Below are 9,850 nucleotides of genomic sequence, written 5' to 3'. Positions count from 1 at the left end.
TTGGTTTTGCGTTTTTCCAAAAAGAACGATGTGAGTAGCTTTCCTTTTTCCACAAAAAATTCAAAGATTGGTTTTCCGTTTTTTCCAAAAAAGAACGATGTGCTGGATTTTCCTTCGTTTTACGTCCCATAAAAACAAGGGGGTTTTCTCGTTTAGCTAACCCTAAAAATGAGAATCTTTAAAAACATTTTTACCTCGTGATTGGGCTTGGCCAGGCCCAATTACACTTTACAGCTTTGATTTCGAAAACATCTGTAGCTACTCCCAATGACAAAGTGAGGGAGTTTCTACGCACCTTTAGATCCTTCCAATGACAAAGTGAGGAAGTTTCTATACTATCAGTTGACAAATCCCAATGACACGTGAGGGATATGTCGACACTTCAAAGTGATGACCCTTAAGTCAAATGTTATCACTCGGAGGCTCGTGAGACCCTCGCAAAAAACAGGTCACCATGGCTTGTGTGACGCACTCCGTCTAATACTTTGACCATCGTCTTACTCCAAGACTCAGTCAAAGTGGGGGCTAACTGTAGACACCTACTTTTGTCCCCATTCCCGAAAGGGAAGGTTCGATGTGAAGGAAATAATGCCCTTGGTCCAAGTATGCATTCAATGTTAAGTCTAATAAATGCGGTTCAGTATTAATTAACAAGTTAATAATTCAGTGAGATCAAGTGAGCTGAATGCCTAGCTAGAGGCCGCTTCAGTTCAAGTGGAATTAATGATATTAATCCACAGCTTACTCTTGACTGAACCCGTAGGGTCACACAAATAGTACGTAAACGGATCAAGTATTTAATGGCATTAAATACTCCATCTATGGATATTCGGAATCGACGGATCTTGGTTTCAGTGGGAGCTGAGATCGTCACAGGCAAGAAATGAATACTCCGGAAACGATGATATTGCCGGAAACGGAAATATGGATCGTATCGGAAATATAAATATTATCCAAGTCGTAGATGTTGCCGGAAACGGAAACATGGTACGTATCGGAAAATATTATCGGAAATGGAAATATTGCCGGAATCGAAAATATTGCCGGAAACGGAAATATTGTCAGAATCGGAAATATTATCGGAATCGGAAAATAATTCCGGAAACGGAAATATTAAATATTTGTTCGAAACGGAAATTGATTCCGGAATCAGAAATATTGAATATTGTTCGTATCGGAAATGAATTCCGGAATCGGGAAATTAATCGGAAGCGTATCGTACGAATTAGCATCGGACGAGGCCTGCCAGACGAAGGCCCAGTACGAAGCCGGGCCATCGCCCAGCAAGCCAGCGCGCCACAAACACACCAGCCAAGGTTGCGCCAGGCCCACGGCAAGGCAGGCCCAGCGCGCGCCAAGGCTACGGCAGCGTGTGGGCTTGCGGCAGTGGGCTGCGAGCTCGCGGGCTGCGCGCGCGCGCATGGCGCCCCTCGTGGGCCGCTGTGCGTGCGTGTGTGTTTGTGTGCTACTCGAATCCTAAAGCTACCGGGATTTGTCATATGATTAAATCTAATCCTAAAAGATTTAGTTTATTTAATTAGAGTCCTAGTAGGATTATAATTAAATAAATTAGTATCCTAATAGGATTCCAAATCCTTTTCCATAACTCTATAAATAGGTGCCTAGGGTCACATATTTACATCCAGCATTCAAGTATTCAAAGTGAGTTTTTGAGAGCAAAATTCAGTCATACAATTGCCTATAAAGTGCCGAAAATTCTAAGTACCTTAAGGGCGATTCTAGTTGGTCAATCTTAAGGCGGATCCGGACGTGCTGTGGACTATCTACGGAGGGACGACACTTGGAGTCCTAAAGACTTGTTCTTGTTCGGTTCGGGCGCAGCTAGGGAGGGCACGCAACAAAGAGTATGCATCTAAACTATGCTAAATGATTATGTGTAAATAATATGTTTTCCTGGCTTTATGGTTTTTCCGCATGATTTATGAATTGTCATATGTATCATAACCTAACAGTGGTATCAAGAGCCTCTTATTATTTTCATAATCTAAAATTGCATGAACATGGTTAAATATTACAAATTTGCAAGAATTAAAAGGGGTGATTAATTTTCGTAATTGTTAATTAATTGCAAATTGCGTTTATTTAATTATACGTACGCAATTTTTCGGCAGTTTCTTCGTTACTCATCCAAATCGAGTGATTTTTGTGTCAATTCCTCATGTTAAAGGCATTCTAAAATTTTGACAAAAATAGTTTTTTTCTGCCGAACCCAGAATTCTCAAATTCGAAGCCTAACTATGACTTTTCGGAGGATTTAGGTTTTCGAATGCAAAATTTCGTAAATTTAAGATGTTAAATTAAATATTTGCGATTCTTGTTGATAAATCTTGAATTTTTGATTGACCTACTTTATATGTTTAACAAGTTTGAATGCCTAGCCTTGTTAATTATGCAATCTAATTTGTAATTATGATTAATTTGTTGAAAATTAGAATAATTTAGAATTAATTTGATTTTCATAATTAATTATAATTTAATTAGATACCTATGATTAAAAACCACCATAAAAATTGTAAATTTATGTTAAATTTTAGTTTTTTATGACCTAGGCTTGAATCCATGATAATCGGAAATCAATTGAATAATAAATTTTCGATTTTTCGCCCTAAAATTATGAAATTAATATTATTTATTAATTTGTCATTAATTTTAAATATAAATTTTTTAAATTTTATGCGATTCGCTCATATAACTTGCACGCACAAAGCAATGGACGCTACGTGTTACCCTTAAGGGGTGTTGTATAGTGCGGGCATGTGACGACGAGCAAGGGAGCTCGTCGCCCATGCGGCACGAATGCAATGAGCAAGGCCATGGTGCACGAGCACAAGGCAGCAGCCCTGCCTTGTGTCGTGGGCTGTGAGCAATGGACGAATGGGCGAGGGCGAAAGCAAGGCACATCAGTCGCGTGTGGGCAGCAAGCGAGCTGCGCCACAGCGCGCACTGCCTCGCGCAAGCGTGCGGAGCCTCGCGCGCAGCGAGCGCAAGCTCGCGTGCCACGAGTGCTACGCCCAGCGTCGATGCCTCGCGCAGCGAGCGAGGCTCGCAGGATCGAGCGCTGGCAAGCGCGCGCAGCGAGCAATGGCCCGCATAAAGCGAGCGCTGGCGAGCGCGCGCAGCGAGCGCTGGCTCGCATGAAGCGAGCGCTGGCGAGCGAGCGCAGCGAGCGATGGCTCGCGTGCATCGAGTGCTGGCGCGCGCAGCGAGCACCAGCTCGCGTGATGCCTTGCGAAGGAGAGCAGCGATGCGACGCAGCGCATGGGCTGCGCGCACATGGCCAACGATGGCTGTGTGCGTGTGGCCCATGGGCGTGCGTTGCGTGGGGTTGTTGCGTTGCGATTGGATCGTTTTGAAATTTTAATTTGAAATTTTCAGTTTACGTAATTTTAATTATTTTTAAAATTAATAATTTAAATTATTTTCTTGGATTTTAATTTTGAATATTGTAATTATAATAAATTTTATTTATTCTAATTATTTTACTAAAATTAAAATCATGAATTAATTTAAATACGACTGAAATTAAATTAAACTTTTTGGATTCAATTATAAATTTATATGAGCTTTAAATTTTAATTAAATTTGTATGTTTCCGGTTAGACTAGAAATACATTTTTATGTTTAAAATTAGTAAAGCATATGAATTTATTGGTTTAAGTGGGAGCCCTTTTAGTCATAAACTCTTGATTAGGTCTACAAATCCTTAAGGTTAAAACAACTTGATTAGAATTAATAAGGACTGAATAATTGGTATATTATTGGTGCCCTTGATTAATTGCTGCAAATGTTTACGTGATGCATAATGTGTTTTACTAACCAGCTATGTGGGCCATTCATGATAATGAATGGGTGAATGGTATATATTGTATATGTACTGTTTTGCAGGTTATGAAGTGACTAGTATGGCCCAAATAGGATAGAAAATATGGTCTGCGTACCATTAATTTGAATGTAATTGGTCTAAAGTACCAAAGTTGTTTTTCAATTCAAATATGGTCTGCGTACCATCAAATAGTTGTAATTAGTTTTAATTATAGCTTATCCTATTTGAAGAAAATGGTGCCTCCCACGGAGATTTTCAAGACGGACTTTGAAGTTAAAGCTTCAAGATGAAGTCGGGCCATACTAGATCACATTTATCTTATGCATGTTTTAAGTTATTTATTGCTTTTAAATATGTCTTAAAATGCATGAGATCAAAAGCTTGATTATGTTGCATGATTAAGGATTTTAGTTCACTTAAAATCTAACCAACATAGTAAGAGCCTTAAGTTCCAAACTTAAAAATTGAGTTAAAAGGTGCCATGCCAAAATATACACTTGCTTGGATATCCTTTACATCAATCTAGTAATAGTTTTCGCTCAGGGAGGTGTTACTTATTGGTCCTAAAGGGGTAAGGTACACAAATAATTATGAGTACATGTTAGTTTTGGTGAAACTCAACGATATAAGTAAGGAGTCCTTTTATGTCGTGGCAAAATCGATAGGTTTACCTAATAAGTTCTTAGACGTACCTATCAACCAAGAATAGTTTCTAGACTATTAGCAAAAGGCTTTTGCTTACCTAAGATGTTTTAGGATTAAGTCGACAAACTGTGCTTAGTTCTTCAATGATTTTAGGATCTTGGAATCATTTTATTCACACCTTCCGGAACACATAACTTGAATAAAATGCTTAATAAACATTGAATTATGCATGTATGCTAGAATTTAAGTTTATTAAGAGAAACTGTGAATGGTTATTTATTTGTTTATTCTTTTCAATTGTAGCTTTAAATATGGCAAACAACAATTCATTCAACATTCGATCAACTCTCGAAAAGGAGAAGTTGAACGGGAAGAACTTCCTTGACTGGCAAAGGAACTTGCAAATAGTTCTTATGCAGGAAGAAAAGGAGTATGTCCTAGAAGAGGCGATGCCCGAAGCCGCAGGCGACGGGGTCACTCAGGCAGCCCTCAATCGTTGGATTGATGCCAACAAGGATGTGAAATGTCTAATGCTCGCCACCATGAGTGCGGATCTGCAGAAAACGTTCATCAACTCAGATGCTTTCACAATCATCAGTGAGTTGAAGAACATGTTCCAAGATCTGGCTCGAGTCGAAAGATTCGAGAGTCATAGGCAAATTCTTGAGACCAAACTTAAGAAAGGCGAGCCCGTAAGTCCACATGTTCTCAAAATGATTGGACTCATTGAGAATATGAGTCGGCTGGATCAGCAATTTTCTCAGGAAATGGCTATAGACACCATCCTCCATTCTCTTCATAGCGGGTATGATCAGTTCAAACTGAACTACAGTATGAATAGTCTGGACAAAACGCTCACTGAGCTTCACGGTATGCTGAAGACCGCTGAAAAGACGCTCAAAAGTGATAAGCAGGATGTGCTTATGGTGCGTGGGGGCAAGTTCAAGAAATCTGGAAAGAAGAGGAATGCTAAGAAAGGTGGCAACAAGGCCAGCCCAACTAAGCAAACTGGCGCCAAATCTGTAAAGAGGAAGGTCAGTCAACCCACTTCTGAATCCGAATGCTTCTACTGCAAGAAGAAGGGGCATTGGAAGAGAGATTGCTTGAAACTAAAGGAAGATCAGAAGAACGGAACAGTCGTTCCATCTTCAGGTATTTTCGTTATAGACTGTATACTTGCTAATTCAACTTCTTGGGTATTAGATACAGGTTGTGGCTCACACTTATGTTCCAATCCACAGGGACTAAGAAGAAGTAGAAAGTTAAGCAAGGGTGAAGTCGACCTACGAGTGGGAAATGGAGCACGGATTGCTGCATTAGCTGTAGGAACTTACTATTTGTCGTTGCCCTCCGGGCTAGTTTTGGAACTGGAAGAATGTTTCCATGTTCCAAGTCTTACTAAAAACATCATTTCAGTTTCTTGCTTAGATGCTAAGGGATTTTCCTTTTTAATAAAAGACAATAGTTGTTCGTTTTATTTTAAAGAGATGTTTTATGGATCTGCTAGATTAGTCAATGGACTTTATTTATTAGATCACGACAAACAAGTATATAACATAAATACCAAAAGGGCCAAAAAGGATGATTCAGATCTCACCTATCTGTGGCATTGTCGATTAGGCCATATAAACTTGAAACGCTTAGAAAGACTTCAAAAGGAAGGAATTCTAGAACCATTTGACTTAGAGGATTATGGTAAATGCGAATCATGTTTACTTGGCAAAATGACAAAGCAACCTTTCTCTAAAGTTGGAGAAAGAGCAAATGAACTATTGGGTTTAATCCATACAGATGTATGTGGACCAATGAGTACAAATGCTAGAGGTGGTTTCAGCTACTTTATCACTTTCACTGATGACTTCAGTAGATATGGTTATGTCTACCTAATGAAGCATAAGTCTGAATCCTTTGACAAATTCAAGGAATTTCAGATTGAAGTAGAGAATCAATTAGGCAAGAAGATTAAGGCACTGCGGTCTGATAGAGGCGGTGAATATCTGAGCTATGAATTTGATGACCATCTGAAAGAATGTGGAATTCTATCAGAATTGACTCCTCCTGGAACACCACAATGGAACGGTGTGTCGGAACGGAGGAACAGAACCTTGCTAGACATGGTCAGGTCAATGATGGGTCAGGCCAAACATCCATTAGAATTTTGGGGACATGCACTAAATAGAGCTGCACTCACTATAAATAGAGCTCCGTCTAAAGCTGTCGAAAAGACTCCATATGAATTATGGTTTGGAAAGCCTCCAAATGTGTCTTTTCTGAAGATTTGGGGATCTGAAGTATACGTCAAACGATTGATTTCAGACAAACTTCATCCAAAATCTGACAAATGTATCCTTGTGGGCTATCCAAAGGAAACAAAGGGGTATTACTTCTACAATACATCTGAGAACAAGGTGTTTGTTGCTCGAGATGGTGTCTTTTTGGAGAAAGATCACATTTCCAAAATGACAAGTGGGAGAAAAGTAGACCTCGGAGAAATTCGAGTCGAACAACAAACTCTAGAGAATGCTCAAGATGACATTCAGGATGAAACTCAGAGATCTTTAGAAGAATCTGGTGAGAATCATGGTCAAACTAGAAATGTTACCCCGCGTAGATCGCAAAGATATAGATCTCAACCGGAAAGGTACTTAGGTATTTTGACGAACGAGAGCTATGACGTTCTATTACTTGAAAGTGATGAACCTGCGACTTACAAACAAGCTATGACGAGCCCTAGCTCCAAGCAATGGCAAGAAGCCATGCAATCTGAATTAGACTCCATGTCTGAAAACCAAGTATGGGATTTGGTCGATTTGCCAGATGGCTACCAAGCCATTGGAAGCAAATGGGTTTTCAAACTGAAAAAGGACAAAGATGGGAAACTTGAAGTTTTCAAAGCTAGATTGGTTGAAAAAGGTTACAGGCAAGTCCACGGTGTGGATTACGATGAATCCTTTTCACCAGTTGCAATGCTAAAGTCTATTCGGATAATGTTAGCAATCGCTGCATATTACGATTACGAAATATGGCAGATGGATGTCAAAACTGCTTTCTTAAACGGCGTTTTAATAGAAACTGTGTTTATGACACAGCCTGAAGGTTTTGAGGATCCAAAGAATGCTAAAAAGGTATGCAAGCTAAAGAAGTCAATCTACGGATTGAAGCAGGCATCCAGGAGCTGGAATATACGTTTTGATGAAGCAGTTAGTGACTTTGGTTTCATCAAGAACGCAGACGAATCTTGTGTATACAAGAAGGTCAGTGGGAGAAAAATTGCTTTCCTAGTATTATATGTCGACGACATATTACTTATCGGAAATGACATTCCTATGTTGAACTCTGTCAAGATTTGGCTTGAAAAATGTTTTTCGATGAAAGATCTAGGAGAAGCACAGTACATATTGGGCATCAAGATTTAAAGAGATAGATCTAAAAGGATGATTGGACTTAGTCAAAGCACTTATATCAATAAGGTGCTTGATAGGTTCAAGATGGCGGACTCCAAGTGAGGCTACCTACCTATGTCTCATGGAATGACTCTAAGCAAGAATCAGTGCCCAAAAACACTTGATGAGCGTAGACGAATGAATGGGATTCCATATGCATCATTGATTGGTTCAATAATGTATGCTATGATATGTACACGCCCGGATGTTGCGTACGCACTCAGTGCTACGAGCAGATACCAGTCAGACCCAGGAGAGGCGCATTGGACTGCTGCCAAGAATATTCTGAAGTACCTTAAAAGGCACAAAGATGACTTCATGGTCTATGGTGGAGATGATGAATTAATTGTTAAAGGCTATACGGACGCAAGTTTCCAAACCGACAAAGATGATTTCAGATCACAGTCTGGGTTTGTCTTCTGCCTCAACGGAGGAGCAGTAAGCTGGAAAAGTGCTAAGCAAAGCACCATTGCGGATTCTACAACTGAAGCGGAGTACATTGCTGCACATGAAGCAGCAAAGGAAGCTATATGGCTAAGGAAGTTCATAGGTGAACTTGGTGTAGTCCCCTCCATTAAAGGACCAATAGCCCTGTATTGTGATAATAACGGAGCTATTGCACAGGCAAAGGAGCCTAGACACCACCAGAGAGTCAAGCATGTACTTCGTAGATTTCACCTTCTACGAGAGTTCGTTGAAAGAAAAGAAGTCGAGATAAACAAGATTGGAACTGATGACAACATATCAGATCCATTGACTAAACCTCTACCGCAGGCAAAGCACAACTCGCACACTGTAGCTATGGGAATCAAGCATATTGGAGAATGGCTTTGATGACCCTGTTTAATGTTTTAAAGTTTTAGAGTTTAAATCTTTGTAAAACATTATTGGTTAATCATTCACAATAAATGAAGAGAATTCATTTTTCCATTTAATTTGTGGTTTATTAAATGATGAGTCCCTTCAATTTGACGATATATTCAAGATAGACTGTCAGGACCAGTCCTGTGACTAAGAAATGTCTATCAAGTGAACTTGAATGTCAAAGGTTGAAAATGGTCCCTAGTCGGAGTTTTCTATAAAATTGGACGCATAGAAAACGTTAGACGACTAGAATGCAAGATGACTAGTAGTTCTGTTTCTTGAACTATGTGGACATGGCAATGTCATAATCATTTGCATAGATACTTACTTTGGGAAGACTAGTATCGGACAAGACCTATGAAACTTTACTGTAAGAGATGAAAATCTGTCATAAGTAAATTTCATTAAAATTATTAGACACTAAATCCTCAATACCTGAGTGATTTGAGATTACTTGTTTGAGAACTGGTTGCTTTGACGTTGACCAACCGTCGCACCGTAAAAGGAGGCTATAAAGGCAACGCTCAGGTAATCACCTATCAAACGTAGTCTAATCTCAAGATCGCAAGATTGGGATTGTCCTCCCATAAATCGGGATGAGATGCTTAAAAGTTGTACAAGGCCACTCGGAGAGCTAGAAACTGTGAAATGCATGGCCGTGCTCGGATGAATCATAGGCTATGATTATCTGTTTATTTGATCAATTGAACTCTGAAACCGAGAAACACCTCTGGACATAATAAGGATGACAACTCTTACCTTATGTTCAAGAGCAAGCATCGAGCGACAAAGGAATTAGGAAATGCACACTTGTCCCTAAGGACAAGTGGGAGACTGAAGGAAATAATGCCCTTGGTCCAAGTATGCATTCAATGTTAAGTCTAATAAATGCGGTTCAGTATTAATTAACAAGTTAATAATTCAGTGAGATCAAGTGAGCTGAATGCCTAGCTAGAGGCCGCTTCAGTTCAAGTGGAATTAATGATATTAATCCACAGCTTACTCTTGACTGAACCCGTAGGGTCCCACAAATAGTACGTAAACGGATCAAGTA

Source organism: Spinacia oleracea, chromosome 3 (assembly GCF_020520425.1).
Source record: "Spinacia oleracea cultivar Varoflay chromosome 3, BTI_SOV_V1, whole genome shotgun sequence".
Classification (NCBI taxonomy): Eukaryota; Viridiplantae; Streptophyta; class Magnoliopsida; order Caryophyllales; family Amaranthaceae; genus Spinacia; species Spinacia oleracea.
Note: the sequence above shows the minus strand (reverse complement) of the source record.